This window comes from Dromiciops gliroides, chromosome 5, assembly GCF_019393635.1.
Source record: "Dromiciops gliroides isolate mDroGli1 chromosome 5, mDroGli1.pri, whole genome shotgun sequence".
Lineage (NCBI taxonomy): Eukaryota > Metazoa > Chordata > Mammalia > Microbiotheria > Microbiotheriidae > Dromiciops > Dromiciops gliroides.
The window spans coordinates 136745823-136754050 of NC_057865.1; the positions used below are offsets into that span (position 1 = coordinate 136745823).

Below are 8228 nucleotides of genomic sequence, written 5' to 3' on the forward strand. Positions count from 1 at the left end.
AAGGCAACCAACCTTACTCTCTCCTCTAGAGACATCTGGGTCCAGTGGTGTAACGATTGGAATGACGCCACCTGCTGGAAAATTACTGTAGAAAAGCTCCGCCATGAGGTGAAGGTCTTTGAGGGCAAGACCATGAGTCTTTTCTTTGGCGTCAGGAAGTGACGTTTGCTTGTGGGAGGAAGAGGGGGGAGCCTGGCGCTCTGACTCTCTCTCTTTTCGTGTGGAATCTGGTGGAGAGCGAAGCTAGAAATGCTCTCTCCCTTTAATAGATAGATGAATCTAGGCCTTTCTCTCTCTCTTTACCAAATTCTTATTCTCCTTAATAAATGCTTAAAAGTCTAACTCTTGATAAAGCTTATAATTTATTGGCGACCACTCATTAGATATTTTAGACAGACTAGCTAGAATTTTAGCCATATACAGAGGCAAACTGGAAATGGTCCCGGATTTTTTTTTTTTAAGACATTTGGGGGCTAAGTGACTTGCCAAGGGTCACATAGCTAGTAAGTGTCTGAAGTGAAATTTGAACTCAGGTCCTCTTGATTCCAAGGCCAGTACTCTATCCACTGTACCACCTAGCTGCCCTGAGCACCAGGCACCTGGGCAGGTAAGAGCTCCTTGAGGTAGAAGATGATAGGTGCTTAAAGCCAGTAGGAAGCTGCTGAAGACAAACTGTGCCTCCTTCTAAATTTTGCCTGGGGGTAATTCTACCTAAATTACTTGAGAGAAAAAGAGCAAATAAAGTGATAAAGGATGGAAAGAGGAGAAGAGAAAGTAATGAAATTCCCCGTTCTTCTATACTTCCCAGATACATATCCTTTGTCACTTGAAAAAAATGAAAAAAACCAAAAACCCCGATGTGTCTTTCCTATGTGAGATCTCTGTCTTCAAAGGTCTACAGGGCTCTTTAAGAAAACTGGTGATCTTAGAAACCAAGGACTAGGTCATTTTGAGCATTTCTGAGCAGCTCCTAATATAGCACCACATACATCTAGCCTTGTGAAAGACTATTTTGATGATGATAATTGTTACTTGGAATAAACATTTTATTTATTTTCACTCCTTCATATTTATATTTGATTATGATTCATTATACATTCTAGATGATGGTGGGTTTTTTTTTTACAAGGCATTTTAAACGAAATCGTATTCTGGAATTCCATTATATTAAACTTCCATAACTTAAGACAGATTTAAATGAAATATAGGTAATGACTCTCAAATAGCTCCTCTAGACATACTATACATTTTAAACTTAATTTAATTTCCCTGTAATATACTGGGGAGTGGAGTGAGAGAATGGAAAAGATTTTTCTCCAAGCATACCCCCGTGCTCATGCTCATGATCTGAGTGTTTGTATTCAATTAATAGAGATGGCAAGTATTTAGTATTCAAATAATAAAAGGTGGATGTGATCCTTCCCAGTAGTTTAATAATAATTCTTGCGTCACCAACCCTGAATATTCATGTTATGGAAATGTGTCCTACTTCTATAGATTTCATCACTGTCAGCTGGTGCCACAGCAGAGCAAGAGGACAGCTAAGCAGTCTCAATGCATTCAGAGTTTAAGCAATTACTAAAATGTCTTCCCTGACTTACTATATCAATAATTCAGCTTTTGAGGAATGTAACCCTGGATATAGGCTGACCAATAAATATTCTGCTAGGGCCATAACCACATACAACAGTAATATCATTTGGATTAAATCTGAATTCACCTGTTTATACATACCACCAATCAATTCAGTCAAGTTTTTAAAAAGATCAAACCGGTTGTTTAACATCATATATAGGAAGTAATCTGTCAACTGCCAGGAATTTCTTTTTCTCTTGTTTTGATATCAGTAAGAAATGGCTTCGGGCATAATTTTGATCATTTTGGAGACTAATGGAATGAAAAGCACAATAAGGGTGAAGGTGTAGGAGTCAGGTAGACCTGGTTTTGAATTCAATCTCTTATACTCACTGCATGACCAAGGTCAAGTCACATAACCATTCTAGGCCCCTGTTGCCTCAAATGTAAAATAGGCATATCAGTACCTGCCTCTAGGTGAAATGGTGAGAATCATACATGATAATGAATGTAAAGTGCCTTGTAAGCTTTAAAATGTCTTATTCCTAGGATAAGTTTAGTGCTGGAAGGATGTTAGAGATCATTTAGTTCAACCATAACAACTTTCAGAAGGAGGAAAGCCAAGGCCTAGAAAGTTTAATTGTCCTGTCCATAATCACAGTAGAGAGTTAATACTGAGCCAGGATTTGAACCAGGTCTTGCGAATACTGAATACTACAGCACAGTCAATGGATTATTCTCACCAAAATATTTATTATCGACTATGCTAAATATATCACCAAAAAGTAAGGATCCCAAAATGACTTGAAGATAAGAGCATGCCTTAACCATCTTTGCATCCCTTCCATTGCCAAAAATGTAGCAGTCACTCCAATAAATGACTCCTGAATCAACGAATGAATGAATCCCTAACTCCCTACTTTTATCATTGCTGTTTCCCCCTGTCCAGAAAAATCTTCCTTTTCCCTTTCCCTGTTCCAAATCCTAGTCATTTGTGACACTGTAATCATTACTGCTGGGGTAAAAATGAGAGTCATAGCTAGAATTTAAATTATTTACTGTGTATGCATTCACCCCTCTTTTATGTCCCTGTATTGAAGGAAGTTTTTCATGTCACATCCCCGAGATAGTGAGTAGTGACAATTATTCATTATATGGTCAAGAGTTAGATTTTTTTGTTGTTGTTATAAACCATTCCCCTGGAAAGTAAATGTGAGCTATGAGTCGGCCACAGGATCCCGTGGAGGTATATGAAACATCTGAACCAACAGAAGTTGGCAATTATTCAGTGGTTCCAAGATCAGCAGGTCATAAAGTTATACTTTTGGAGCTAGAAATAGACTTTCGGAGCTATCTAATCCAACTCCATCAGATAGGGAAACTAAGACCAGAGTAGTGAAGCAATCTAACTAAGATTACACAAGGAGTAAGTAGTAGAGTTCAAGTCAAAGTCCTCTGACTCCTTTTATTGAAACATGCTGTGTCCAATCTCAGTTTGGCTAATGCAGTCAGAATGAAGGGCATTCTCCAAAAAGGAATTTGAATATATGGTTTAGCAGTGCCACAAGTTTAAAAAGGAAAGAGCAAGGTTACTCTAGAGGGAAGTTACACTCCAAAGCAACACAAGGAGGCAGATGATATAGAGGTCTCCTTTCCAAGATATATAAGGAACTGATTTAAATGTATAAGACTAGGGGCAGCTAGGTGGCACAGTGGATAGAGCACCGGCCTGGATTCAGGAGGACCTGAGTTCAATCTGGCCTCAGACAATTGATACTTGCTAGCTGTGTGACCCTGGGCAAGTCACTTAACCCCCAATTGCCTCACCAAAAACATTTAAAATAAAGAATAAATAAATAAATGTATAAAGACTAAGAGCAACTCTCCAACAGATTCAAAAGGGTATGAACCTGTTATTCAAAGGAAGAAATGCAAGTTAACAACAATCATGGGAAAAAATGTTCTAAATCACTAATAATTACAGAAATGCAATTAAATCAACTCTGACATTCTACTTCATACCTGTATGATTGGCCAAACATTACAAAAGAGGAAAAGTATAAATGTTGGAAAGACTGTGAGAAAACAGGTATACTTGGCACTACTGGAGGAGCTGTGACATTGGTCTAGTCATTTGGAAAAACAAATAGGAACCATGTCCCAACTGTTCATATCTTTTGACTCATTAACACCACCACTAGACTTTTGCCCCAAGAAATCTAATAGCTGCCCTTTTTTTGTGATAACCAAAAATTGGAGAACTAAGGGGTATACTACTGGGGAATGACTAAAGAAATTGTAAATATAAATGCAATGGAATTATTGTTGTCATATGAAATGGATGACTTCAAAGGAAACTGGAGAAGACTTTATGAACTGATGCAGGTGTAGAGGAAACAATTTATATAACAATAACAACATTATAGAGAAAACAACTTTTGAAAGACTTTGAACTGTCATAAAGGCAATGATCAATCATGAGTCCAAAGGAATGAAGATGAAATATGACACTCACTTCCTGACAGAAAGATGATAAACTTAAAACACACACACACACACACACACACAAGCAAAAAAAAACATACATTTTCAGATATGGCTAATGTGGAAATTTGTTTTGCTGTACTGTTTTGATATGTATTGAAGGATTTGTCGGGGGGGTGGGGCTTGTTTGTTAATTTGTTTAACGTGATAGGAAGGAAAAGATTGGTTTGCTCATTTAAAAAAATATAAGTAATTTTTTTTTTCAAATCAGACCAAGGTTTTTATTTACTCATTTGTTGCATTTAAAATATTCTTCAATGACATCTTTGGCCTGAGATTCCTTGCCATAATCTTTAACAACAATGCAATTGCAGCCAACCACTTTGCACAGCTTTCCCTTTCTGTCAATTTTAGAGAGGCCTACCCATTCACCCAGCTTCTTGTTGTCATCAACCTTGATCGAGTTAATTTAGTGCCCAGCACACAGGGCTTCAACCAATTTTACATACATAGGTTCATCACGACTGGAAACAAGAACATAAAGATGGGCTTGGCGTTTGTCCAAGGCTTTAGCAGCTTCGTGAATTCCATAAACTAGGCCATCATGGTTGAGTATGGTCTTCAGCACTTCTTCTAGAGTGGTGTTAACATCCATTACACCTCCAGCAGCAATACCTTCCTCAGCCATGGCAGTGGATCACTGGTGAAGCTAAATCTTGAAAACATGAGGGTAGGAGCCAACACTTCATCTAAAAGGACAAATCACTTCATGTGAAATAGCCAAGACAAAGAATGGTCATGGTTAAGAGAGAGTATCAGAGGTGATCACTAGTTCCTTACAAGCATTGCACAGCTTCTAACCAAGGATGGAGCATTTCGTGTGCTGCTGCCTATGTGGAAACACACACACACACACACACACACACACAAACACGGGAGCGCGCAGTGCCAGAGTTTTTTCTTCAGAAAGAGGCATGATTCAGATGATAGAGACATAGGGAAAAAGAAGCAGCAACATAGGGGCACTGAACTTCTCAATATGACCCTAAAGAACCCATTCATTCTATGTTTTCTGGTATGTTCTAATCTGTAGAATTTCTTCAATTTCTATTTTCTATTTTGCTGAATAAGTGGCTTTACTCCCTATTCATTACGCATGATGGTCTTATGTGTACTTCTCAGAGTTTGGTGGGAAGGAGCTATGCTGGTGAATGTAGGATAAGAACTACCCTCCCCTTAAGACTGGTCAGCTTTTTCAATAGATTTCCTTCTGAATTCAGAGCAGTACCTCTAGACTAGAAATTTCTAGTCTAGAAAGATTTGAGAGGAGCAGATAGACAGAAATCTATCAAGTACCTCTCTCAAAGATGGGAAATGAGTACCTACCCCCTTTCCTCCCAGCCAGCCTGTAGGCCTCTAATACAGGCCTCATCTCTAAAGATGTGGGCCAGATGCCAGATCACATTTATCCATGTCAACCAAAAGCTGCATATCTATACATTTGGGCAAATCACGCAGACACGTGCCCATCTTATAAAGATTTAAAATACAAGTAGAAAATCTTTGGACGATAGATAAGGCTATCAGAAAATACAAAGGGTGAGGGCAGCTAGGGGGCACAGTGGATATAGCACCAGCCCTGGATTCAGGAGAACTAGCTGTGTGACCCCAGGCAAGTCACTTAACCACAATTGTTTCTCTCACTCACACACACACACACACACACACAGAGAAATACAAAGGGCAAAGAAAGCAGAGAGGGGGGAAAGGCCTTTAATAGCCAGTGAGCCTAAAGTGAGGCTAAGGTGACTGAAACTTTCATGAAAACCAAAATCGCATGGGAAAAAAATTCATTCAGGAGTCAGAGAAGGGGGTGCCAATGAACCAGCTATAGTATCTCCTACGCAGATCTAAGGGTTAGGGAAGAGGATGCTTAAAGGCTGAGATATTTAGTAACTTTGCCCAAAAAGCATCTACATCAGCCAGAAACCTTGGATTTGATCTCCCAACTAGCTGGAATGGGCCTGAACCACCAACGCAAGAGGAGAAATTATGAAAGAAGGAACAAAGCCTTATATTCCTGTAATGTTTGCTTATAGGACCAGGATCAATTCTAAGAACTCAAAAAAAGGCAGTGAATTTGGAGCCAAAATATCTGGAAAGGAAACCCATCTCTGTTTTTTAATATCTATGTAACCTTGGGCAAATCACTTCTCTAGATCTCAGTTTCTTCATCTCAAAATTAGAATAATTAACTTTCCCTTGACGAACAACCCTCTTCCTAATTTAACTGTCTTCTGTGAAGGGTAACACCCATTTTCATAACATGAGAGTCATCTATAACTTGTTACTCCCCTCATCTCCCTTTCCAGTCAGTTGCCAAGTCTCATCAACCGTACTTCCAAGGTATGTCTCCACTCCATCTTCCTCCTCACTTCTTTCCACTCACACTAGTTTAAGCCTTTCATATAAACTAATGTAAATAGCCTCTGAATTGTTTGCCCTGCATTCAGGTTCTTTCTCTAATCAGTCCTCATAGCTGCTGAATTTATATTCCTAAAGTACAGGTCTGATCATGGAGCTGCCCTTTCCTAGAAGCTTTAATGGTTCCCTATTGTCTCCAGGATAAAACAAACTCCCTCTGCCTCCTACTTAAATTCCCTCACAATTTACTTCCAACTTATCTTTCCAGGCTGATTTTACACTACACTCTAGACAAGCCTACTTTCATGCCTCTTCACAGGCTATACTCAATGCATGGAATATTCTCCCTCCTCATCTACACTTCTTGAAACTCTTCCCTTGAAAACTCAATCCAAGTGCCACCTCTTTTAAGAGGTCTTTCCTAATTTCCCCAATTAATAGTGCCCCTACAGAACAATTTTGTGTATATAGCACATATATATATGTGTGTGTGTGTGTGTGTGTGTGTATACATATATATACACAAAGATACCTGTATAAAGGCATATGTGCCTACATATACATATATTTATACATATATAGGTATGGGTATAGGTGTGTATCACAGTGGTAGAGCTCTGTCTGAAGTCAGGAAGACCTAATTTCAAAATCAGCCTCAGACAGACGATTGATTACTAGCTGTGTGACTCTGGGCAAGTCACTGCTTGCCTCAGTTTCCTCAACTGTAAAATAGGAATAATAATAGCACTTCCCAGGACTGTTTAGAGAACCAAATAAGATATGCATAGAACACTTAGCATGGTTCCTGGCACATGGTAGGCACTATACAAATTCTAGGTAATATGTGTGTGTATATATAGATGTGCCTATAATATATATATATATACATACATATACATATATCATATATTTATATAGCTTCATGTTATATTCTTTCTTCTCCCTCTCCTTCAATCCAATTGAATGTAAGCTCCCTGAAGGCAGTTCCATCCTTGCTTTTGTCTTTGTATGCCTAACACAGTACCACTTCTGGCATATGGTTGGCACTTAAAGGTTGTTGATTGATGTGTGATAAATATTTATTAAGAATAGTCATTTTACTATAGCTTCTAAACATTTAACTTTGGGCCACCTTTTCTTACATAAAGACTGTTTATATGCACCTTTGCTTATAGGATGGGCCCACTTAAATACCTGTTGAAAGTCTAGGAATTGTGTTGCTCTTTCTATTTGCCTTCCTTTTTCTATGTGTATCCCCATCACTTAGCACAATAGCTAGCACATAATAAGTGCTTAATAAATGTGTTCTAATTCATTCATTCCTACAGTTTTACAAATTTAACTTGTGTTATGGTTTTATTCATGACTCATTTTTTTTACTTTCATAGCACAATTATCTCCCTATGACATGCATAATTAAAAATTATCCCCATTTGACCAATAAGGAAACTGAGGCTCAGAAAGGTTGCCTTTATTCCCACAGCTGTTGGAATCCACACTCAACTCCAGAACTGCTGACTTTTTCCATGCTACCTCATTGCCTTTTATAATTATGTAACACTCTCCATTTAGAAATATGTCTTCTTTGATAACCACTATAAGGGATCTTGGCATTAGGTAGTTCATGCTGTTTTTCTAAAGGATTGAGAATTGCATTATAATAACTTGTTTTTAGCAGTTTTACTGCTTCAGTCACAAATATTGATCTTTGTGAGCAAAAGTGCCTTTTTTGATAAGTGTTTTCA

At 38.3% G+C, this 8228-nt stretch overlaps 1 pseudogene; it reads right to left on the reverse strand.

Annotated features, from left to right (window-relative positions):
• Positions 1–4348: 4348 nt before the first annotated feature.
• LOC122730081 lies at positions 4349–4747 on the reverse strand (annotated as a pseudogene).
• Between the last annotated feature and the right edge of the window lie 3481 nt (positions 4748–8228).